At 40.1% G+C, this 27,198-nt stretch overlaps 1 protein-coding gene and 1 long non-coding RNA gene across 4 annotated transcripts in view; one reads left to right on the forward strand and one right to left on the reverse strand.

Moving 5' to 3' along the window:
- Positions 1-27,198, reverse strand: part of CADM2 (cell adhesion molecule 2) — a 1,303,436-nt gene that overhangs the window by 1,267,499 nt on the left and 8,739 nt on the right. The window lies entirely within an intron of this gene.
- Positions 6,288-26,014, forward strand: LOC142741543 (uncharacterized). The gene is made up of 4 exons (XR_012881181.1): positions 6,288-6,525; positions 20,755-20,910; positions 22,447-22,497; positions 25,537-26,014. It is a non-coding gene; the product is annotated as an uncharacterized LOC142741543 (long non-coding RNA).

The following is a 27,198-nucleotide window of genomic DNA, read 5'->3' on the forward strand; positions in this document are numbered from 1 at the left end:
CTATCTAATCCTGGACAATGCCATTAACTGCAACTATGCTTCCCAAAGAGGTTAATGTAAATTGCCTCTGGAATTGCAGCTTTCAATTCACTATTATGGACTGGAAATGTTGCATAAATGACACAAATCCTGTTAAAGTTGCATTAAGCCGTATTTAAAGGGTAACTAAACGTTCAACAAACTTCTGAAATGTCATAGTGACATGTCAGAACTTTTGATTGGTGGGGGTCCGAGCAACGGAGACCCCCACCAAATCGCTAAAACAAAGCCGCAAAAGCGCTCGTGTGAGCACTGAGCCGCTTCTTTTCTGCTCGGCTTTTTCCAGAAAGCCGATCTATCGGAGTACAGGCTCATAGACTTTCTATTGAGCCCGTACTCCGCTACATTGATTTCCGGAAAAAGCCAAAAAGAAACTAAGCGGATCAGTGCTCACACGATTTTGCCGCTTTGTTTTAGAGATTGGTGGGCTTCTCAGTGCTCGGACTCCCACCAATCAAAACTTCTGACATGTCCCTATGACATGTCAGAAGTTTGTTGAACGTTTAAATACCCTTTAACCCCTTCCCTCTTTGGCCGCTTTTGACCTTCCTGACAGAGCCTCATTTTTCAAATCTGACATGTTTCACTTTATATGGTAATAACTCCGGAATGCTTTTACCTATCCTAGTGATTCTGAGACTGTTTTCTCGTGACACATTGGACTTTATGTTACTGGCAAAATTTGCCCGATACATTCAGTATTTAATTGTGAAAAACACCAAAATTTAGCGAAAAATTGCAAAAATTTGCATTTTTCTCAATTTAAATGTATCTGCTTGTAAGACAGGCAGTTATACCACACAAAAATGTTGCTAACTAACATCCCCCATATGTCTACTTTAGATTGGCATCATTTTTTGAACATCATTTTATTTTTCTAGGACGTTACAAGGCTTAGAACTTTAGCAGCAATTTCTCACATTTTCAAGAAAATTTCAAAATGCTATTTTTACAGGGGCCAGTTCAGTTGTGAAGTGGCTTTGAGGTCCTTAGATATTAGAAACGCCCAATAAGTCACCCCATTTTAAAAAATGCACCCCTCAAAGTATTCAAAACAGCATTTAGAAAGTTTCTTAACCCTTTAGACATTGCGCAGGAATTAAGGCAAAGTAGAGGTGAAATTTACAAAGTTCATTATTTTTTTCCAGAAATTCATTTTGAATCCATTTTTTTTGTACCACAGAAGGTTTTACCAGAGAAATGCAACTCAATATTTATTGCCCAGGTTCTGCAGTTTTAGGAAATATCCCACATGTGGCTCTAGTGTGCTACTGGACTGAAGCACCGGCCTCAGAAGCAAAGGAGCACCTGGTGGATTTTGGGTCTCCTTTTTATTAGAATATATTTTAGGCACCATGTCAGCTTTGAACAGGTCTACTGGAACTAAAACAGTGGAAACCCCCCAAAAGTGACCCCATTTGAGAAACTACACCCCTCGAGGAATTTATATAGGGGTGTAGCAAGCATTTTGACCGGCCAGTTTTTTTGCAAAAATGTTTGGAACTAGGCCATGAAAATGAAAATCTAAATTTTTTCAAATAAAATGTAGGTTTAGCTAATTTTTTTTCATTTACAAAAGAACTAAAGTAGAAAAAGCACCACAACATTTGTAGAGCAATTTCTCCCGAGTAAAACAATACCTCACATGTCGTAATAAACGGCTGTTTGGAGACACGGCAGGGCTTAGAAGGGAAAGAGCGCCATTTGGCTCTTGGAGCTCAAATTTAGCAGGAATGGTTTGCGGAGGCCATGTCGCATTTGCAAAGCCCCCTAGGGGACAAAACAGTGGAAACCCCCAACAAGTGACCCCATTTTGGAAACTATACCCCTTGAGGAAATTATCTAGGGGTATAGTGAGCATTTTGACCCCACAGGTTTTTTGCAGAAATTTTTGGAAGTAGGCTGTGAAAATGAAAATCTACATTTTTTCAAATAAAATGTAGGTTTAGCAAATTTTTTTTCATTTCCACAAGGACTAAAGGAGAAAAAGCACCATAAAATTTGTAAAGAAATTTCTCCCGAGTAAAACAATACCCCACATGTAGTAATAAAAGGCTGTTTGGACACACGGCGAGGCTGAGAAGGGAAAGAGCGCCATTTGGCTTTTGGAACTCAAATTTAGCAGGAATGGTTTGCGGAGGCCATGTCACATTTACAAAGCCCCTGAGGGGATAAAACAGTGGAAAACCCCAACAAGTGACCCCATTTTGGAAACTACACCCCATGAGGAAATTATCTAGGAGTACAGTGAGCAGTTTGACCCCACAGGTGTTTTACAGAACTTATTGGAAGTAGGCCGTAAAAATGAAAATCTACATTTTTTTAAATAAAATGTAGGTTTAGGTTTTTTTTTTCATTTCCACAAGGACTGAAGGAGAAAAAGCACCATAAAATTAGTAAAGCAACTTCTCCCGAGTAAAACAATACCCCACATGTGGTCATAAACGGCTGTTTGGACACACGGTAGGGCTCAGAATGGAACTAGCACCATTTGGATTTTGGATAGTGTCTGGGCGCCATGTCACATTTGCTGAGCCCCTGTAGTACTAGTACAGTGGAAACACCCCAAAATTGACTCCATTTGGGAAACTGCACCTCCTGAGGAATCATCTAGGGGTATAGTGAAAATTTTGATCCCAAAAGGTTTTTTGCTGAATTAATTAGAATTAAGCCATGAAAATGAAAAATAATTTTTTTTTCCAACAAGATGTCGTTTTAGATCAACATTTTTAATTTTTACAAGGAATAGAGAAGAAAAAGCACCCCAACATTTGTAAAGTAATTTCTCCCGAGTACGGTAACACCCCATATGTGGTTATAATCGGCTGTTGACATATATGGGAGCATTCAGAAGAAAAGGAGCGGTATTTATCTTTTGGAGCGTAGATTTTTCTGGAATGGTTTGCGGACGCCATGTTGCATTTGCAAAACCCCTGATGTACCAAACAAAAGTGACCCCGTTTTAGAAACTACACCCCTAAAGGCATTTATGAAGGGGTGTAGTGAGAATTTAGACTCCACAGGTGTTTTTCAAAAATGAATACGCAGTGGATGGTGCAAAGTGAAAATTGCAATTTTTCCACTGATCTGCCCATTCACCGCACAAGATGTTGTGCCCCTAGAGAATCTTACCCCATAAATTGTTAAGCGGGTTCTCCCGGGTATGGTAATGCCTTACTTGTGGCCATAAATTGCTGTTTGGGCACGCTGTAGGGCTAAGAAGGGAAAGACCGCCATTTTGAGCATGGATTTTGCTTGGTAGTTTTGTTTGAGTTTTGCTGGTATTCAGTTTATAATGTGGGGATATATGTAATCTGTGCGGAGAACATCAGGGTATATGTAATCTGTGAGGAGTACATCAGGGTATATGTAATCTGTGCGGAGTACATCACGGGTATATGTAAGCTGTGCGGAGTACATCAGGGTATATGTAAACTGTGAGGAGTACATCAGGGTATATGTAATCTGTGCGGAGAACATCAGGGTATATGTAAGCTGTGCGGAGTACATCAGGGTATATGTAATCTGTGCGGAGTACATCAGGGTATATGTAAGCTGTGCGGAGTACATCAGGGTATATGTAAGCTGTGTGGAGTACATCAGGGTATATGTAAGCTGTGCGGAGTACATCAGGGTACATGTAAGCTGTGAGGAGTACATCAGGGTATATGTAAGCTGTGAGGAGTACATCAGGATATATGTAATATGTGCGGAGTACATCAGGGTATATGTAATATGTGAGGAGTACATCAGGTTATATGTAATCTGTGCGGAGTACATCAGGGTATATGTAATATGTGCGGAGTACATCAGGGTATATGTAATCTGTGAGGAGTACATCAGGGTATATGTAATCTGTGAGGAGTACATCAGGGTATATGTAATATGTGAGGAGTACATCAGGGTATGTGTAATATGTGCGGAGTACATCAGGGTATATGTAATCTGTGAGGAGTACATCAGGGTATATGTAATATGTGCAGAGTACATCAGGGTATATGTAATATGTGCAGAGTACATCAGGGTATATGTAATATGTGAGGAGTACATCAGGGTATATGAAATCTGTGAGGAGTACATCAGGGTATATGTAAGCTGTGAGGAGTATGTCAGGGTATATGTAAGCTGTGAGGAGTACATCAGGGTATATGTAATATGTGAGGAGTACATCAGGGTATATGTAATCTGTGCGGAGTACATCAGGGTATATGTAATATGTGAGGAGTACATCAGGGTATATGTAATATGTGAGGAGTACATCAGGGTATATGTAATCTGTGCGGAGAACATCAGGGTATATGTAATATGTGAGGAGTACATGAGGGTATATGTAATATGTGAGGAGTACATCAGGGTATATGTAATATGTGAGGAGTACATGAGGGTATATGTAATATGTGAGGAGTACATCAGGGTATATGTATGCTGTGAGGAGTACATCAGGGTATATGTAATATGTGAGGAGTACATCAGGGTATATGTAAGCTGTGAGGAGTACATCAGGGTATATGTAAGCTGTGAGGAGTACATCAGGGTATATGTAATCTGTGCGGAGTACATCACGGGTATATGTAATATGTGCGGAGTACATCAGGGTATATGTAATCTGTGCGGAGTACATCAGGGTATATGTAATCTGTGCGGAGTACATCAGGATATATGTAATCTGTGCGGAGAACATCAGGATATATGTAAGCTGTGAGGAGTACATCAGGGTATATGTAATATGTGAGGAGTACATCAGGTTATATGTAATCTGGGCAGAGTACATCAGGGTATATGTAATATGTGCGGAGAACATCAGGGCATAATAAGAGGGTATAATAATGGGGTAAATAATACAATTCTCCATAGATGTGTGGTACGATGTGAAGCGATCCGTTATGCGCAGGCCGGTGTCACACTGATAAACGGTTTTCTTTCTTATCCCCCTTCTGTAACGCTCTGCACCTTTTGGGGACTTTTTCTCCTTCGTAGTTTGGGAAATATTGCTGGGAAAGTTTTGCGCTGGTATAATACGGGCGCCCTCGCTTCCAGCGGATGTGCGATGTCCCTTCCCTTTCCTAGTTCCTAAATACTGTGGCCCTGAAACTGCAGGAATGTTCCCCTCCGGCCTGCGCATTGAGATGTTTTTCATCACCGCATTACTAGTGCCGTAACTTTTTTATTTTTCAGTTGATTGAGCGGTGTGCGGGCTTGTTTTTTGCGAGACGGGCTGTAGATTTCATTGGTACCATTTTGGAACACATACGACTTTTTGATCACTTTTTATTTCATTTTTTGGTAAAGGAAATTACCAAAAACAAGCAATTCTGGAATCGTTTTTTATTGTTTTTTTTATCGGCATCCACAGTGCGCCCTAGATTACATGTTAGCTTTATTCTGCGGGTCGATACGATTACGGCGATACCAAATTTATATAGTTTTTTTATGTATTGCGGCTTTTGCACAACAAAATCACTTTTTTTATAAAATCATTTGTTTTCTGTGTCGCCATATTCTAAGACACATAACGTTATTATTTTTGAGTGCACAAAGCGGTGTGTGGGATTATTTTTTGCGGGACGGATTGCCGTTTTTATTGGTACTATTTTGGAGTAAATGTGACTTTTTGATCACTTTTTATAGCATTTTTTGGAAGGAGATGTGACCTAAAAACAAAGATTCTGGCGTTGTTTTTCATGTTTTTTTTTTACGGCGTTCACCGTGCGGGATAAATTACATAATAGTTTTGTAGTTTGGGTCGTTACGGACGCGGCGATACCAATTATGTATAGTTTATTTAATTTTTACGGTTTTTCCCATAATAAAAGACTTACTATGGGAAAAAAGTCAGTTTAGCTTTATTTTTATTTGAAATGTGTGTGTTTTTATTGTTTTACCACATTTTTATTAACTTTTTTTTACTTTTCTGACTTGTCCCACTAGGGGACATGAGGGCCTGATGCCCCGATCGCTACTCTAATACACTGCACTACATACGTAGTGCAGTGTATTAGCGCTGTCAGTTATTCACTGACAGCAAGCCTATGAGGACACGCCGAAGGCGGGTCCTCATCGGCTCCCGTACAAGGCAGACTCGGACGCCATTTTCTGGCGTCCGATTGCCACAGCAACCCAGCGATTGCATCACTGGGTTGCCGATCGGGTGAAAACCTATCAGATGCCGCGCTCTATTGAGCGCAGCATCTGAGGGGTTAATCTGCCGGATCGGAGAGTAGCTCCAGTCCTGGCAGTTACAGGAGGGTGCCAGCTGTATAATACAGCTGTCACCCCGCGGTGATGGTGCCGGCTCTGCTTCTGAGCCCGCACAATCACTGCGCCGTACATGTACGGCGCTTTGCGGGAAGCACCTCCCGACAGCGCCGTACATGTACGGCGCATGTCGGGAAGGGGTTAAAATTGCGGAAGCCACCATACATCACAAACCAGAAGTCACCACGTAGTGTACAAAAACAAGAAAACTGGCGTCTTTAAGCTGGAAGGGTGAGCAAAAAATGAAACTCCGGTTCAGATGTCATGTCCCTGCTATCCAGAGTCTGCTTTCTCCGGATAACCTTTGATTCTACAGTTCTTCAAACCGCACATCCAAGCCCTTTCCACTTCTTGCCGCCTCCAACTATACATTTTTTTCTCAAATAGGCGCTTTTCTCAACCTCGAGTACACAAAAATGGCAGTACACGTCCTCATTATCTCCCTCCTAGACTACAGCAACATCCTTCTCTGTGGCCTCCCATCTAACACTCTTGCACTTCTTCAATCCACCCTCAACTTTGCTGCCAGGTTAATCCACATCTTCCCTCGTTCCACCTCTGCCTCTCCCCTCTGCCAATTCTTTCACTATCTACCCATTGCCCAGTGAATGCTGTTCAAAATATTAACAATGACATACAAGGCTGTCCACAATGTGTCTCCTCCATACATCTCTGCCGTAATATCCGATACCTACCCATACGTAATCGCTGGTCCTCACAAGACCTTATGCTTTGTTCTCCTCTTATCTGCTCCTCACATCATCGTCTCCAGGATTTCTCCCATGTATTTCCCATACTCTGGAACTAGCGACCCCAACGCTCTCCTACCATTCATACCTTCAAAAGGAACATGAAAAGAAGCTTCTACCGTCACCTTTTGTCTCCTGACCTTTGCCCTTCGGTTGTATAATGTCGGCCTCGCGGCCATGGTCCTCCCTCCTTCTGTACCAGTCTGTCAATTATCGAGCTCATGTTTATTGTACTTATCTAATGTCATGTACTTAAACTTCATCTGATATGTACAGACCCCTGGAATTAATGGCACTTTAAAAAAAACAAAAAACAATAATAAGAATAAGAATAATATGAACATAAAACTGGGACCACTTAACCAAAATCATTGAATGGCTGTTATTTTCTCCTGGCAGAGTCTATAAAGGCAGCGAGACAGGCTGTGGTATATGTTATAGGTCAAGACAATACAGCATTGTGTGAACGTGGTTTATTATGCATTTTCCTTGTTTTTGTATTAGCATATAATGTACGATTTGCAGTGAGGCCATCACGGGAACGAACCAACGTACATATGATAGTGATCGTCATCAAATACAAAAGAAGTACACAAACAAATGAGAAATGTCACTTGTGTTCCCAGGAGAGTGCGGCATCCGGCTTAACGCAAAACAAAAACTATAAATAAGACTTGCATCGCATATTCGGAGCCGGCGAGCTGCTTGTTTTATTTAATTTGTATTTCTGCTTCAATACCCTCATTAAATCTGCAAAATTTGTAGACCATGTAGAGCTTTCACTAAGGGAAATATACCGTACAATAAGTAAAGGGTGCTGGTAAGCAGAGATTCAACACGTCACCCTGGCATGTTTCTAAGTCCATAAAAGCCATGCAGCACTTACTGCAGCACTTACATCAGTGTGGATCCATTTGGTTAATTGGCTAAAGAAAGAAAAATAAATAGAATAGATACCGTATAACTTATTCAAAAGAACAAGAAGGAATATGGACGCAAGACGGATAATGAACTTTCATACAAGGACAATCTATTTTTTTTTTTTTAAATGCCCAGGAGTCTGGTAGTGCCCTGAGGCCGGATTTACACGAGCGTGTGCGTTTTGCACGCGCAAAAAATGCTGTGTTTTGCACGTGAAAAAGGTACTTAACAGCTCCGTGTGTCAGCCACTTAGGATGCATGGCTGCGTGATTTTCGCGCAGCCGCCATCATTATTATGACACTCTGTATGTTTGTAAACAGAAAAGCACGTGGTGCATTTCGGTTTTCATTCATACTTTTCACTGCTGTTGCACGAATCACGCGCGTCACACAGAAGTGTTACCGTGTGTGCGCGTGATTTTCACGCACCCATTGGCTTCAATGGGTGCGTGATGCGCGAGAAATGCACAAATATAGGACATGTCGTCAGTTTTAAAAATCCCTGACTGTCTGAATGGCCCCATTGACTAACATAGGTCCGTGCAAGGCACGTGAAAATCATGCGCGTTGCACGGACGTATATCACGTTTGTCTGAATAAGCCCTGAAACCCAGTGGAATACACAATGGGAGCATTTATCAAATAGTCTTTTCTGGTGTAGAAGAGTTGCAATTTTCTCAAAAACTTGTCTTTGCGCAAAGTTTTGCGCTTTTTTGATTTTAACACCGCCTCTTTAAAAAAGACTGTCAGGGCTTAGCGAGAGGGGCGGGGCCACCGCAGCCCAATAATTTATGCCAGAAAACTGACTCAAAATAAAGTGCAAATCTGCGCCAGGTCATAGCTCGCATAGATTTGACTTTTTGGTGCACAAACGTCCAGAGATGCGCCTAATAAATCAGGGGCACCGCACTCCAGCGTGTTTCAGATTAAGACTGGTATATGAAATGGTCGTCTAAATAGGTCTCTTGGAAAAAGGGGAATTTCGAGCGACAGGTGAACTCCATGATGACCGGCAAAGTACAATGTATACAGTGCACATTTATGTAAGCAGTGTGCAAGTGCCCAGTGGTATATTAACCCCTTAACGACCCAGCCATTTTTCATTTTTTACGTTTTAGTTTTTCACTCCCCGCCTTTCAAGAGCCATAAAGTTTTTATTTTTCCGTCAATAGAGTGGTGTAATTCTTTATGGGATGGAATTGGAAAAAACAAAAATTCCTTCATTGTTTTTTTGGTTTTGTTTTTACGGCTTTCACCGTGCGGTAAAATCGACAACTTAACTTTTTTCTGCGTCTCAATACGATCACGGTGATACCAAATTTATATATTTTTTTTTTATATTTTACTACTTTTACAAATAAAAACCTATTTGTTAAAAAAAAAATTGTTACCCCACATTCTGAGAGTCATAACTTTTTTGGTACATACGATTTTTTTTATCACTTTTTATTTATTTATTTTTTTAGTGACCAAAAAACTAAATCTGTTGGGCGATTTAATGTTTTTTTTCTTTTACGTCGTTCACCGTGCGAGTTTAGACTTTTACGGATGTGACAATACCAATTTTTTAATTTTTTACATTGTGCTTGGGGAACATGGGATAAGTTTTTTTTTTTAACTTTTAATATTTTTGTATTTTTTTTACACTTCTGAAAACAGTACTTTTTTTTTACTCATTTTATTAGACCCCCTAGCAGACTTGAACCGGCGATCGTTAGATCGCTGGTACAATATACTGCAATACAAATGTATTGCAGTGTATTGTCATTTTTACAGGCTTCTGCTAAGCGATGCATGGGGGGGGGGGCGTTGGGCTGCCCCTCCTAACGGTTTAAATGCAGCGGTTGCTATTGACCGCGGAATTGAACTAGTTAAACAGCCAGGCACCGCGCGATCGCTGTTCCTGGCCATTAGAGCAGCGTGTCCGCTGTAATACACAGCTGGTAGCTGTGGTGTATAGAGCGGGCTCAGCGAGTGAGCCCGTTCTAAATATCACCCCCGCTCCATGACGTATATTTTTATCATGGGTCTGTAAGGGGTTAAGGGGGAGATTTATTGAGACTGGTGTTTCATATGCCAGTCTTAATAAGCCGTTGCTGGAGTAAGATGTGACACATTTAATAAGAGGCAAATCCAGTACAGGCCGATTCTTTTTTACGCCCCACAGAATGAAATCTACGCCATCTGGGAGACAGCATAGATTTCCACTACAATTTTTGCCAGTTTCTGGCGTAAGTTATAGTAAATTGGTCGGGCTGCAGGTGGCCCACACCCCTTTCCATTAGGCCAAACCTACTTCTTCAAATGCCCAATAGTCGCAATTCTCCCTGCAAATTGCAACTTTTGCGACAACTTCAACTTTGTGTCAGTCAATATTGCCCATTTCCTGCCTCGTAGTATCACTCATTGGTGGCTAGTGCCTACAAGCAAAAGTTCTTAATCATAATCATATTATAAAGTTTCTTATTGTGAATTGCAAATTGCAAGACAGAACGTTGATTCTTAGGTCGCCAATCTCTTATTGTTTGGTCAACTTCCCATAATTTAAAGCAAAAGTTTTCTTTTGGCGATGTTAGCAATTCCCTAAATCAATTCCTTAAATGCTACTAGTAATGGAATTGCTACTTCTAGGCTTTCCTATGCTTGCTATCACCCTATGAATCAAATCACTCCTACTTCTAAAGGGAGAAATTCAGGTAATATTATAATAGGAAATCATTAGAAAATGCAATCCTCCTTTATAAAAACGAATGTTCAAATAGGTTGAAAATTGTCTTCACTTGCTAATATGTAGGTAAGCTGGTCATGTACACAGAATGTGGTAAATATCCATAAACACTTATTTATGGCCCCCTCATGTTAATGTACATTGAGACACCTTAGGATCAAACAATTGGAAACTACAGTGGAAAGCCGATATGGCAAATATATTTATTCCACATAAATATTGCATTATAACTGTACACTGTAATTATGGATTTAAGACAATATTTGCAGGAGAACATTTACACCATGAGTGGCCACACTACAGCCCATAGAGCATAGGTATATCTGCTGCGCTCCCTTTTCAATGTGTCGATGCATTTTCAACTTCAAGGACGTTTTTTCACAATACAGTGACGTGGCTGTGCGGGCACTGTGGGGGCATTACAGTGTAGGGAGATTGTGCTGTGCAGGCACTACTATAAAGGACAATGTACTGTACAGAACAATTGTTTTTATAGCAAAAATGTAGAACAAAATTTAAATCTAAAATGAGTCAAGATGATTCTTTCATTTCATGTGCTTATTGTAATAAACGTGAATAGCCGTTTCTACAAGGAAAGAGAAGCTGCTGACGAGTGACAGGCAAAGTTAACGTTTCAGCAAAAATATTTCTGGGTCAGGTTGGATGAGTTGCGCTGGCATCAGCTATACAGTAGGTCAGAGTTTGCAGGTACAGGTATAAATTTGAAGTGTGCCTGGTAAAACCAGCGTGTGGCTACCCGTCTAAGACCTCTAGCCAAGTTTTAATTTATGAAGTGAGGAAAAAAAAAATATTATTAAACCTGGGGTCAAAAATCAGGTGCCTGGGCTCATCAGAGAAAAGGGTTCTGAGGATCTAGTTCCTACCTCTAGCTATAAAAAAAAATTATTGCATTTTTACTGTAAATTTAATCTGTTAATGTATTATTGTACATCATTAATGGGCTTTTCCACTTTGGACAATCCCCACTTCCCAGAAGGGTCCCTGGACAATAATCAGATCACAAAGTGTCCCGCTGCTGGGATCCCACAGATGACCTGTGATCTGTGTGAAAACCTACTTGTTCAGTTTCACAGCAGCGCCACAACAGGAGAAACTAAGCATTACACAGTATATATTCAATTAAATGGGTTGGGTGTGTAACGCAGGACAGGACAGGTCCTCCAGAGAAAGAGAGAGACGCTCTTTGTAACCGCTCTGTACTCTGGCCAAGAGATGAGGATCCTGAACAAGGGAACCCCCTATATCAACTCAGAATTCGCTAATAGGGTTTTTGAAAATGGTTATTCTAAATTAGACAACCCCTTTAAATGGGATTTTCCCAAATAGACAAGTGAAAGCATATCTCTAGAATATGGAGTTACCTGCTAATCGGTGGGAATCTGACTACTAGGACGCATACCGATTTCTAGAACCAAGGGGAGCACTGGGGCCCCTTCCGAATTTTTGCATTCACAGCACAACTACCGCCCGGGTGCTGTGCGGGTACCTCAACTCAGCCCCATGCATTTGAATAAGGCTGTGCTGCGGTTCTCTGCACAGCGCCTGGTCACGAGTGGCATTGTACAGGAAAAACATTCACCTTCACACTCCTGATACGTGAGGGACCCATGGGTCAGACATCAATTGATCCACAAGTGATGGCATCTACTAGCAACATGCCATTAAGTACTATTATACGATTTGTAATATAACCCACAAAATAATTGGTGAACCCCAGCTGCTGCTAGACCTCATAGGCCTTATAATAGCTAGTACAAGCAAAGGCGGATCCGTTGGTCCTCATATGAACCAGTTCAACTCTAACTAAAATAGTCTTTATAAAAATATAGAAAATAGCGCCCATATAATTAAATATAATCTAATATTTACTGGTTGCTGACTGAGGTTTTCAGAAAATCACAGTTTATCTATCTTGGTCTATTACAGTCAGCAGCCTAAATAAAAAGTGTTATATTAAAATGGCAAACTTTTCAAAAAAATAAATAAATCATGCAGAGCTCTATGTGCAACATTAAACTGTTTAACTTTGTGTCAAACATATTTTCCCAATACCTAAATATTTTGCTTCATGTTCGTCTGGATTTTTTATCATTTTGTTTAACAATCTTAATGGAATTTTGAGCCGGATAAGACTGCTTGGGTCAGTGGGTCGCTAACTAATATTTGCACAAGTTGAATGGTTTTGGTGATATGCGGGATGATGAAATTTAATAGCCATCAATCCTCTTTGTCATACCTCATTCTGCCAATGAGCCACAGTCCACTAAACGTCTCGCGGCAATAAAATACCAGCTAATCTGGAGCAGTCTAGTGTTTTGCAGAAGAAATACAAATATATCCAGTTTATATGTAGTTTATCTGTTACTGAATAGTATATGAACTATATGAGGCCCTATGGGTTTAGAGCTGCAGGTGCTTCAATTCCAGAATATACAGAAGTAGCAATCCTTATGCCTCATTTTACGTCTGAAAATAGGGCTACAATACGCTGGCAAACATCTGCCCATTCATCTGAATGGGTTTGCCGATGTACTGTGCCGACAAACTCATTTACGCGTCGTCTTTTGACAGCTGTCAAACGACGACGCGTAAATTGAGTGCCTCGGCAAAGAAGTGCAGGACACTTCTTTGCAACGTAATTTGAGCCGTTCTTCATTGAAGTCAATGAAGAGCAGCTCAAGATTTACGAGCGTCAAAGACGCCTCGCATAATGCGAGGAGGAGCTTTTACGTCTGAAACGAGGCAGCTGTTTTCTCCTGAAAACAGTCTGTAATTTCAGACGTAAAAGACAGTTCTCGTGTGCACATACCCTAAAAGGGAACCTGTCACCAGCATTTCACCTATTGAACTTTACTTATCCCTCACTGGCCTGTGCTATAAAAAGTTAATTGCCGTTATCCCCTCTCCTAAATTCTGACTGTAAATAATGGTCTGTAAACATTGTGTGCCTTTTATCGTAATAATCCCGTGTCCCTTTGTGCGCACCCCCCAGAAGAGGACATCAATGCACAAGCACTGGATTTTGTGTGTTGGGGGAAGGCGAGGAGCTGTCAATCAAAAGTAAGGAGGCGGCGTAAACTCGAAAAGACATAATATACAAAGTATGAACAGATCTTAGGCGTCATGCACACACACGACCACAGTTTTCTGGGCGTATACTATCCATGCTTTCCTATAGGCCATGAACACGACCGTGGTTTCCATGGTCCCTGCATTACCCAGGCTCATTAAAATCAATACACAACTTCAGTGTGCACGGTCCATGATTGCAGACGGCCCGCGGATGACACTCTGCGGCCAGTCCATACTGTAATCACGGACCGTAGACACAGTTTAAGTTATTCCAGCAGCAGTGACTGGCAAGAATGTCTCATCATTGGGGCGGTATGTTCAAACCTGACCAAGGCACCGGAACGAAGCGTCACGAGTGAAACGGCTGTCTGCCGGATCTTAGAAAGGAGCCCTGTTAACCCCCGGGAAATAATGTGTCTTTTGGATATGCACTAAAGGAAAATAAAGATATGGAAAGAATTGTGTAAGTGGCGTGCTACAACCTCTTCTTGGATTTGCACCATCTGCTGTTAGTTTGTATGTTCTCCCTGTGCTTTAATTTATTTTCGTCTGGGTACTGTTTTTTTCCACAGTTCCAAAAAATACAGGCCCACACTTACTAACCTGTTTACGCTAGCTTTGGCGTAAATTAGGTCAAAATATAAGTAACTTTTAAAATCTGAATAGCCATGAGAAAAAGTGGGCAAGGTATCCAAGGAGAAATAGTTTAAGCCACATTTATTAAGTAAACTAAGTGGAAAAGGTGCAAATTTTGTTGAAAATCTACGTTTATTCATAGAGAGTTCAAAATGTGCCAAATTAACCAAGAGGCGTGTTTCTTTTGATAAATTTGGCACAAATCACTTCAACTACCTCATTCATTTAGACTGGCAAAAGATACGCCGATATGGGCCGTGAAAAGCAATAAACGAGGCAGATCGTTAATCGACGCTCGTTTCCGCCTTTCAAAAGGAGCAATGATCAGTAATGTATGGGGACGATCGATTGTTACTACGATCGCTCGTCCCCATACATTTCCATCCTGTCGGCAGCACATCCCCCTGTTTACACAGGGAGATATGGTGCCAAAGACGATATTTCTTGCTGCATAAACGATACAATCAGCCAATGAACGAGTTTGCTTGTTCATTGGCTGATCGTTGCCCTGTTTACAAAAGGCAATAATTGGGAACGAGCGTTCAAATGAATGCTCACTTGCCCAATTATTGGCCCGTGTAAAAGGGCCCTTAGAAAATGTGGGCTACTGGGTTTAGTAATAGGTTCCTAAGAACTACGTAGGACCTGTTGTGCATTTTCGAGATAGGGAAATGAGATTGCGAGCCCATCTGTGGACAGTTACTGATGTGGGTCAGTGCATTCTGGGTACAAAGGTGTAGAATATGTTGGCTTCATAATAATGGGCAATCATAACATAATAAAATTGTTATCATGTGCCCAGATTCAAATGTTTATTTCCATACAGGATACACAAAGCTATAGTCTTTATTTTTAAAGAAATTTGCGGCAGCTCTAGCAGAGAACAATCAGCTATTAGTAATATTTTTACCTCCAAATTTTTGAATAAAAGGCCGAACGTCTAGTTCTATGGTTTTGCAATGTTCCTTTGTAATATATCCAGCAGCATTTTTATATCAGGAACCTCACAAAATGACAGCAGAGACACAAACATCTACATCACCGAACCATGATAATTATGAACCTGTAGGTAACACGCCAGCAAGAACATCTGTTATGTTAATTATCTGTTCTTCACTACTGGGACATATGTTTTATCAGCTAGGATATTAGATATTATCCAAAGATATATTAATTAAATTACTGCACATGCTAAAAAAAATATTTACCAGATAGACCTACCAAAATCTTGACAGGCAAACCCAAGATGGTTTCCATTCAATTTTTTCCTCTTTCAAAACGTTAAAGCTTTATTCCATATCTGTTAAGAGTAGCCATTAACTATTTATGGTCAGGGTGGAGTCAAGAGAGCACTGCTTTTTTTTAATCACTTCAAGCTGAACAACAGATTGCCAATCTGCATATTCATGCCAATTAGTTATAGTGTTCAGTTTTATTGTAGAATACATCCCCGTATGTTAAAAAGTGATGGCAATTCTAATTCGCCAGCAATTTCAAACATTATCATGTGTAATGTGCAAAACACAATAATTAGAAGTGAAGCATTGCAGGAGAAACGGACCTGAAATTAAAAGTGCAGTGTTCTTCCTGGAAAGAGTGGAATAACTTAAGCTTATCTGATTACTTTGTAAATGAAGGTGACTGCAGTGCCGGCAATAAGAAAGGGGTTAATGTCTGTCAGCATAGCAACATGGTTTCAGTCATTAGGAAAGTGGTTTACCATCTGATATTACCGACCTTTAGTATATACACATATAAAAAGTGAACAACTTGCCATGGAAAGCATTCAGCATTTCAGATGTTGGAGGAAAAGATCTTCCACACTCAACTGGTGTTCAAGTTTGGGTCAGTCGCCTTTTCCGTTTTAGGATTCATCAATATTCATGAAATAATTATCTACAAAATATCATGAGACTAATTCACATAAGATGCTGAAGACCATGGCTCTTATTTCTATTTGTAAAAACGGATTCTAATAATATATGAATGCTCAAATTTTTATCCTGTCCATGGCTAGAGATTACCGACATTCTGAGAGGATGATGGTGGTGGTGGTATTCATAGTTCTAAACCCACCAGCCAACCTACCCTCTTGATTTAAGAAACCATGGACCCCAAGTAAAGGACTTAGGTTGGAGATGGATGGTCAATCTCCCACCAAGACTTACTTTTTCGTTTTTGACTAGAGATAAAGTAAAACGAATGCTAGTGAACGTCCGAGTTTCTCATGACTAATACGGTTTCTTCAAAAAGTATATTTTTTTCAAATTGCTGGGGCCATTGTATAATAAGAGTCTATGCATGCATTGGGCGACAACAGCAGATCTAGATGATCTTTTGTGATCTTTGTTGCCACTGAGAGATCCTATGAGCAGCTCCTTGTTACCATCGTGCTACCAAGCTGGTTGGATATGGCAGGTAAAAAGTGAGTTTGAATACTCAAAGACAGATTGGATTTGTCTTTTGGATTAGAAGATCCATATTACGATGAGGATCAGGATAAGGGGTAAAATTTAATTATTTTGCTGGATTTTCTCTTGAGAGTTGGTAATGTACAAATAATTCTTGATAAGGGGAAAAAGTCAACAGTTCATAAAGAAACAGTAAATTGAAACGTCAGAGTTTTTGCACAAAAACGACTGTTCCATCTATGATTTATCCTTCATCGCCCCAGTAGAATACAAGGAGGTAGACTGATCGTGGAGGCCAGAATATTGTATATTGTATGCATCTCAGTGTCAAGATAAACATAATTGGCTTTATCTTAGTTGACGTATGCTGTGGCTACAAAAAATAATGAGTTGCAGGTAATATCACCCTCCTGTCAAGTCAAACACAGCGGCTACGTTCTGCAGTATGAAAATATTGCACATGTCAGATGTAGATTCCAAACCGTTCTGTGCATATGGAGTGGGCGATACAAATAATTAAAATACCTTTTATAGTATTATTTTCTGTATGGGTTTTCCTTAATGCATTGTACCGTGTTTCTCAAGGAAGAATGGAGAGCAGGTATTTAGTGTACAAGATGATCCCCCACAATAATACAAAAGATCATTAAACAGTCCAGTTTGGTCACCCCAGTTCCAGTACTGCATTGGGTGTAAAGCATTACTGTATATAAGTTTAAACGAAAAGTGGATACAGTGGTACAGATTTACTAATGTTGTGTCAGAATTCTGGCCGACAGTGCGCCTCTTTTTGGCAAAAATCTAATTCTTATTAATTTTTGCCAAAAATAAAAGATGTTTGCACTTCACTAGACACTTTTTAAAAGGGTCTAGAAAAGGGTGTGTGGCTTAGTGGACAGGGGTGTGGCTTAAAACGATAAGAGAAAAGTGTCTAACATGTCTAGCAAGATAAGCGAACTACACAGTCGAGTCACATTATGACCACCTCCTACTTTCGACGTCGGCAGCGCGTAGCCCATGAAGGAAGTGATGCGTCGTGGGCTGGCTTGGTCGGTATATAAGGTGTGCGATAGGCTGTCTGAACACATATCACTCGTTGTCGTGGGTAAAAGTGGCGATTTATCGGAGTTGTAAACAAGGGATGATTATTGACATTATTGCCAAGGGTGGCGGTATTTCTCAGTGCAGCATGTGAACTTTTCGCATGCAGCTGTGGTGAAAGTGTATCGTGAGCGGACAAATGGAACCATTGGGAATAAGCAACATGGAAACTGCGGAGCACCACGTGCCATTTATGTGAGAGGTGAACGTCGGCTACGAAGGTGTCAGGCGAGAAACATCAGAGAACAAACACCCTGCAACCATTGCTGGAAGAACACAAGCTGGTGGCGACAGGTTTATGGGCTGGGGATTTTTTTCAGGTCATTCTCTGGGCCCACTCATGTATGTGGAAGGCACTCTGATCACGTCCACCCATACATGCTGTTTGTCTTCCCTGGGGCAGATGGAATCTTCCAGCAAGACAATGCTACATGTCACACGGCTAGAAATGTCTGACAGTGGTTGGAAGAGCACGACCAAGACTTCCAAGTACTTTCCTGGCCCCCTAATTCACCAGACTTGAACCCAATTGAGCATCTGTGGGACCACCTTGATCGTCTTGTTCTCTCTATGGATCCTCCCCCACGCACCCTCCAGTAAACGTGGGATGCACTGCAGTCATCATGGCTCCAAATACTGAGACAACCTACCAGCACCTTATTGAGTCACTCTCAGCCCCTCTAGCTGCTGTCCGTTTACTCTGGATATTAGCTGGTGGTCATAATAATGGGACTCAACTGTGTATATCACACAACATGCGCCACTTTAAGAATTTTGCCACATCTTCTGACTGTCTGGTCTAAGTTTACGCTGTCTAAATGTTCATCAGTAAATCTGCCATATTGTGTTTTGCCTAGAGTAGGGTTTGAAGGGACCATTCATGACTTCTATCTTAGAATCCCTGGTTCATGCTCTGCCCACTCAGGTCCTGTACTAGACATAACACAGTACATCAGTATCAGTTTCGCCTGCCGTGTTTCTTAAACCTACATCCAAAGTATTATGTTTTTTCAGGTACCATTAAATGTGACACTAAGGTATGTTGCATGATTAATATTCAGAAGACATTTAATATGCCTATACAAGAAAAATTATAGAATTCGAACCTACAATCACTTTGTTTACAACAAACTATCCAACAGCAACAGTTATATTCCGATGTATAAAAAAGTGTAATAAAAAGGAAAAAAAGATAGCAATTGTAGATAATAGAATCTTTACTCATCCTCAATGGACGTTAAGGAAACCACATATTGGTCTACAGCACTCAAAATGAATAAATGACTTATTGTAGGTCAACAAAGAGCAAAAGTATAAATGGGTTATGTTAGCATCATCTCAAGTGTTTTCACAAAATTAATATGTTAAGTTGATGCAAGAAAAATATGATCCTTATATTGGATTAGAACTTTAGTATAGATAAAGCATGTGTGTGGATGTTTGAAAATCTAAGTTAGGTCCTGTTCACATCACCGTTCGCTTTCCGTTCCGGGGTTCTGTCGGAGGTTTCCATCGGGTGAACCCCACAACGGAAAGTGAAACCACAGCTTCTGTTTCAGTCACCATTGATATCAATGGTGACGGAAACAATCGCTAATGGTTTCCATTGGTCACCATTCCGGCAGGTTTCCGTTTTAACGACAAAATAGCGGAGTCGACTGCGCTATTGATTCTGTCGGAAAACCGGAAACCTGCTGGAATGGTGACAAACGGAAACCATTAGCAATGTTTCCGTCACCATTGATATCAATGATGACTGAAACAGAAACTGTGGTTTCACTTTCACTTTCCGTTGCGGGGTTCACCCGACGGAAACCTCCGACAGAACCCCGGAACGGAAAGCGAACGGTGATGTGAACAGGCCCTTAAAGATTTAAAGATGATGTCTCATGTATTTGATTTTAGTGTCAATAATTCCATTTAAGACAGCAGAAGAAAAATAAATGTGTCTGTCCTGTTTTTTTTTAAGTTGCAGCTATTAATGTTTTATTTTTAAAAACTTCCCAGAGGCGGCCATATTGGAGATACACTCTTCGTTCCTGTATGATCTGTATCAACCGTGCAGCAGGGTGTATGTGCTTTAGGATACCTGAAGTGAAGGGGAGTCAATTGACAAATGTCATAGATTATTACAGTCTTCAAGAACTGATAGAGTACAGCCCCTCACCCAGAGACCAGGGAGTGACACAGAAGATGTATAAACCTTGACTATAATTCCAGCAGTACAATAGAGCGGTCATTATCTCGCCCACCCTCTAATGACAATGACATGATTCTGCAAATTCTTTTCCAGTCTATAGAGCAAAGCATGAGTGAGCTATAGAAAACAGGAAGTGTCAGTCTATAGTGTGGCTAGTATGGAAATTGGAATACTTCAAGTTGTTTTTTTTATGTGGATAGTACCAAAAAAAAAAAGAGAGCAAGATAGGAGCAGAGGAAATGTAGTAACAAATGACTGGAGGATCTGACACCCGATTTTGTTTGTAGTTTGTAACCATAGGAACACATAGGTCTGCAACAGAATTCTAAACACAAAATCGTAACATATTTTTAATGGAGACGATTTTAAAAATTATTTTTATTTTTTATGCATTGGAACAATAATAAAAAAGTTGGTAGCAAAAGTGCACATAGCTGTTACATTTTTAAAGGTGTCCTCGGGGAGACCATGGGAGGATTAACCAAGACTGGCGTTAGCGTAAGATGGAACAGATGTATTAAAAGGCTCATGCCACTTAAAATATCTGTCTCATCTTTCCGCTAGCCATGCACCACAATTGTGGCATAATAATTCACCCCCCTCTTCGCTTCTCCCCTACAGATCCTCTCAGCATGCATCGGTTCATACAAGGTCCTGATGCCTTATATATGACGCAGCACTCAATGACCGGAGTGCTGCACCACGTGAACAATCTGATGTTGCCCGGTGTCAGTACATGGAATGGAATGAGGGGACCCAGAGGAGCAAAGAGGAATGGTGAGGGGGAAGTTTAATCGGGTGGGCCCAGTACAACTACCTTGCAATGCCCCAAAGAATAAAATCCATGAAAGCTAGAAGCTGGCGTTGATTTCTGTTAAACCTTTCAAAGTATGTGCATGTCTTCTTTTAATTTAAAGCGTACCTAACTTCACTTTTCATAATAAGCGTTCATATGTGTGTACATCATGAATAACACTATTTTTGGCCATTATATGACTTGTATTCTGCATTGTTTAGCATTTTTTTCCTCTGCAGGCTCTAGTGGGTGGAGCCTTATGGCTATTATGTCTCCTATACACAGCACACAGAGAAGAGACCATCCTGCTCTCCAATCTGTATCACATATATAAACTTCAGGAACATGGAGGAGATTATGCAACAGTAATGAGCAGTATAGCTGAGAATCCAGAACTGAAGTGAGATAAAGCACTTCCCAGGAAGCTGTGTCTGACTCACTCTGCTCCCTCCTCCTGTCCCCCTCCCCACTCCATAGACTTGTATGGGCAGTGTGTCTGTGTCTCTTTCACTCTCTACTCCCTCCTCCTGCCCCCTCTTCCCTCTCCACAGACCTGTATGGGAAGGCAGTAAAAAGACGCACCCCCCCCCACACATTTTCTGTAGTCTCTCTCCTCTACTTTGTAACTAGAGACGGATTTTGCTTGATAACAGGGGGTGGACAGCAGATTACAGGAAGGGAGACACCTACTGGCATTAAATTCACACAGAATTTGTATGGATATAACAACTACATTTTAACAGGAACTAAATTACAAAGTTGATCTATATCAGGTATACTATTAGATTAGCTGTTGAAAATGTAGTGTCCATTGTCATTATCATTGTACACACAGGATATATTAATAAGGTCAAACAGGTTTTTGTGAATAAACCCATTAAAAATATATCCTAGTGGCAAGTGATCGTCTCCAAAATCACCGCTAAATGGAATTGTTTTCTGCTGGACTTTTGCGACCTTCTTGTTGTCCAGTCAGACTTTTTGGGGACCATAGATATAGGGTAAGCAATAATAATTAACGTTCAGCTTTTCCTCTTGTTGCCGATGTCTTCAAGAAGACAGAGACTAAGATTGCTAAGTAAGTCCCAACCATATTTAGGGTTTTCTTTCTGAAGTGTATAAGTAATCAATTCAGTGAAAGTTTTCCGGGTATTCCATGCAGTTTTATCAATGTGCTTCCAAATTTTTGGAAAAGAAAGCTATGTTCCAAGAGTCCCTACCTTTAGGTTAATATTAATTTTCCTTAGAACAATGTGTTCTATTATCATTTTGCAATTTTAAAAAAATAGAAAAACCCTATAATACTTATGCAAATGATAGACATGGTAATTTCTCAGATCGCACCTGTATGGACATCTAAAAAGACTTAATTGTCAAGCTACATCAAAATCTATTTAAAAAATGAATAAGGAATAATAGTGAAAATGACCCGCGGTTGTGTACAGGGCAAATTACACTGTAAAGAACTGTGACTGAAATAAAATGACAACGCAAAATCTTATATCATTACTTTGCAGTTATTATTAGCTTTCTGCTGACTGCCAATGACCTCTCCGATGCAATATCAGGTAAATTTACTACTTTTATTAATAAACACCAGAAAGGTCAATTACAACATTACTGCGGCCAATGCATTTAATTCCATATCATGTTTTGTTATGATCCTGCCATTTAGTATACAAAAAAATAAAAAAATGAGGCAGTGCTTATAAATATAATTCATTCTTCATTATATTTACTTTACAAATTGTGCTTTCTACTTGCTCGGACATCATGTCATACTCCACGTTGTGCAGAAAGTGCCAATTGCCTGCTCGGTCTCTAAGGCTCCCGTGTTCAGTGAGGCTCTAGTATGGAATCCGTCAATTTATGGATTACGGCACTTCATGCCCAGCATGCAGCATGGACCATGGGAAGTCTAAGCTGCAATATCATAAAAAGCAAAAATAAAATAAAAAAATTGGATGATTAAAAGCTACTATCTCCACTGCACAATCTTTTTCTATAAGCCGTATCAGAGCGTATGGACGTCATAGGTGTGTGGGGGGGGGGAGGGGGGTCTCCCATTCAGGTTGGTGGGGGAAAAGTATGGTTGTTTACAGCTTCTTCTATGTGATAATAGCTAAATGCTAGGAGTTCCATCATGCTCGGATAGGTCATAACTTCATGATCAGTGGAGGTCTCTCAACGGTTTATACAAACAAAAGGAGAAGGGCCAGAATCGCCAAGGTCTTTTTTTCTGCCAAGAGCTGCAAAGAGTCCTATTCAATAACTACATATCGTTGGAAAATCACTTTAGGAACCACAAGAACTTTTTCATTTTTCCCTCTTTGCATGATTTTCAGTCATATCTTTTTATTTCTTTTTTTTTAGATTCGATTTTTATAGAATTTGGAAAAATTTACAATAGAAAAACAAAGAGAAGAAACAGAATATAACTTCTTAAAATCGATATAACTGTATGATGTTTTTCTTTTCTTTGTGTGGGGCAGAAGTATGTTCTTTCACCTCCATTTTGTGGAACATATACATTAATGTTTAATTTAAACAAACTTTTGGGGGAAATTGCCGCTTTTTTTTTTTAACATAAATACCCCGTTTAGGGTTAAAGTGATTTTTTTTCAATAGATATATATGTTAGCAAATAAGGCGTTCCTTAAAGGGATGGTCTGATCATATTGAAGCCACCATGTAATACATGGAGTCTTCTAAAATAGGAGCCATTTTTACAGAACGGCTGTCTATTCCGGCTCATAAAGAAGGGTCCCGAGAGATGGACCCGAATCTATGACATTCATATGCCCAAATAGATGAGACAACCCCTTTAAAGCATATCATGATATAAGTAAATGCTGGTAGAGGTGACCACTAGTTATACAATCTTTATGATTTCACAATTACTTCTAAGTAAAAATGAATAAAATTCCAATTAAGCTTCAGCCTATGATAGACGCACTAGTCCACAGCTACACAAAGCGTCATGCTACAAGTCTCTTTATTTTGCTTTATCCCCAAATCAGCACCCGAGAAAAAAAAACTAATTGTAAAAGACAATAATATAAAAAATTGTCAGCCTTTTGCTCCGGTCCGTACAAAGTGATTGGCCAAATGAAGTGCACTATAGCTTGTACCGGAGTCCCATTAGACTCCTGCAGCAGAGAATTATAAACAGAGGATTAAACAATACATGTGTTTCAGCATTTTATAGATTCAGTTATTTAATAGAAACACTTACTATGCATCAGATCCCATAATTTGATTTTGCAAAACAAAATGATGTGGAACCATGCTAGGTGCCGTTTCCATTTTCTTTAGAAAACTAGTGTTTGCTTAATTCAATATACAAAGCTGCCTTATTATGTTTGAGTGGTGGCATGATTTTTTGGGGAAGGGGGATTTTTTATTTTTTTAAGATATAGTCCCTTTGTGTAAAATCTTGCCGCAAACAATTTTAGGCGCTTTGCAGTGATTGCTTGTAATTCCGAAAAACAAAATTGGATACAATTTCAAAAATATCCAGATAGGACATGCTTGTCGGTACAGGGAAGGCTTACATTTTTGGAAAGACAGGTGCTTAAAAAATAACAGGGAGCTTATCATGGGCTCATGGATTAATTTACCTGACTATTGCATGTTCATTTTTATTAAGAATAGCTCAGTGTTCTTCTTTGTTTCTGAGGTTTAAGCTCAAAATAAATTTTCAAGGGCTTATTATTTCAAAGCGTTATGACATACAGCACAATGCCGAGGTTTTTACAGAGCATATTAAGTAATTCAAAGGGCATTTACATTATAATACAGCAGGAGGCTAGAGCCACTCCAAACTTGTGTGTAGTCCAATTTTTCCTCTTTACGCACATAAGAGGTGTATTTAATGTTTTCTCTAAACATGCCTGAAATAATTCCTTATTCTACTTGTGTTTAGATATAAAATGTCTGGTGCTAATACTGCTTTGTGTCAATTGAATACAACGCTAGACTGCAAGATATTAAACACTACAAGGTTATAGCGACAAGTGACGCTACCTCAGGGATGGGGCAACATGCCAGTTTATTCTAGTTGTCCGCCTAATGTATTGGGTTGCAGCTTTCCTAGTGGCCATCTAGTTACAGTCACATTGCATTTTGAATTGTTCCTTCTCACTGGGATCGTTCAGTGAGAAGGAACGGGGGCCGGGACCCCTGTTCTATAAATCGGTGGGGGTCCCAGTGGTGGAACTCCCAGCAATCATACATTTATCATCTATGCTGTGGTTAGCCGCTAAATGTTCATTTTGCGAAAACCCCCTTAATTTCAGCATGCTTTAGATGTGGCTTTTTCGGCATGTTTCCCATATTGACCTCAAATGTGAAAAATAAAAAAAATGCAAAAAAAGATTAGATATATATATATATATATATACACACACACACACACACACACATACATACACACACACACACTGTATATATATATACACACACACTGTATATATATATATACATACATACGTATATATATATATATATATATATATATATACTGTATGTGTAAAATGAGTGTATATGTAACGTACATGTGATTTTCCTTAGTGACATTTTCTAAAGCTTTTTCTTTAATTTAATAGAATTTTGCTGTGGATTTTGTGAGACGTTGGTGCAGTTTTGAACACCAGCTAAACTGCTAATGAACAAGACCTGAAGACTAATACAAATTCTGTGTTCATATGAACAGTGGAGGAATTCAGGCAGTGAGATCAATGCCTGTGGCTTTCTGTCGGGAACCCTGCATGACTGAACTCCCGCTGCAGAAGTAGTAATCCAACTAAAGGAGCCCTGACAATTAATTCACCACGTCCGATAGTGATCTCAGCGCATGAACACCCCAACTTTTCAGGTCAACCAAACAGTCAACTTAAAAGCAAAGGGACTAAGACATTTTCATGGTTAATACTCTTGTATTTGTGCATAAGTGGGAGAACACGTTGATGTTGACGCGTGAGCTGAGATGTTCAACAGAAAATTGTAGACATAAACTAAATGGACAAAAGTATTGGGACACACCATTTAATCATTGAATTAATGTGTTTCATCGAGTCCAGCACCTAGCAATGCAGTTTGCCTTTACAAACATTTGTGGAATAATGAGTCGTCCTAAAAAACTGAATGTGTGTGTAGTCCTGTAATAGGACGCCACCGTTGTAACAAGTCAGTTTGTGAAATTTCTTCCTTCCTAGATATTCCACGAGCAACTGTGAGTGGTATTATTGCAAAGTAGAAGAGTTTAGGAACCGTGGCAACTCAGCCAAGTGCAGACCGCGTAAAGTTACAGAGCGGAGACACCGAGTGTTGCGGTGCATAGTGCATAAAAGTCACCAACGCTCTGCTCACTCCAAACCTTCTCTGGCATTAACATGCGCACAAAAACTTGCGCTGGAAGCTTCAAGGCATAGAATTTCATGGCTAGGCAGCTGCATGCAAGGCTTACATCGCCAGGCACAATGCCAAGTGTCGGACGGAGTGGTGTAAAGCACGACGCCACTGGACTCTGGAGCAGTGGAAACATGTTCAAGTGAGAAATCACACTTCTCTATCTGCCAGTTTGATGGACAAGTCTGGGTTTGGTGAATGCCAGGAGAACGTTACCTGCCTTACTGCATTGTGCCAACTGTAAAGTTTGTTGGAGAAGGGTTAATGTTGTGGGGTTGTTTTTCAGGGGTCGGCCTCTTAGCTCCAGTAAAGGGAACTCTTATTGCTTCAGCATACTATACCAAGACATTTTGGACAATTGTAGCTTCCAACTTTGTGGGAACAGTTTTGGGAAGGCCCTTTTCTGTTCCAGCATGACTGTGCCCCAGTGCACAAAGCAAGGTCCATAAAGGCCTGATTGGGTAAGTTTGGTGTGGAAGAATTGACTGGCCCACACAGAGCCCTGACCTCAACCCCATCCAACACCTTTTAAGTTAATTAGAATGGAGATTGACATCCGTATCTGCAAAAATTCCCACAGACACAATGCAAAATCTTGTAGAGTGGATTTAGAATGGGATGTCATAAAATCTCCTGTACCTACACCTAGTGGATCTTCTACATGTGCATGTGGTTTTTAATATTTATGAGGCCCAATCTCCAGAAACATAATACGTATTGTGTGTAGATTTCAGGGGGGAAGACAGGAAGCGGTTGTCTGGAGTGCCATTGGGGGGCTGGCACAATCCATGGATTTAAAAAAAATAGAGAATATATTTGTATTGCCTTTACATTTTTACCAATCAGTGATTTCCTGTATA

The sequence above is a fragment of the Rhinoderma darwinii genome, chromosome 2 (assembly GCF_050947455.1).
Source record: "Rhinoderma darwinii isolate aRhiDar2 chromosome 2, aRhiDar2.hap1, whole genome shotgun sequence".
In the NCBI taxonomy this organism is placed as follows: Eukaryota; Metazoa; Chordata; class Amphibia; order Anura; family Rhinodermatidae; genus Rhinoderma; species Rhinoderma darwinii.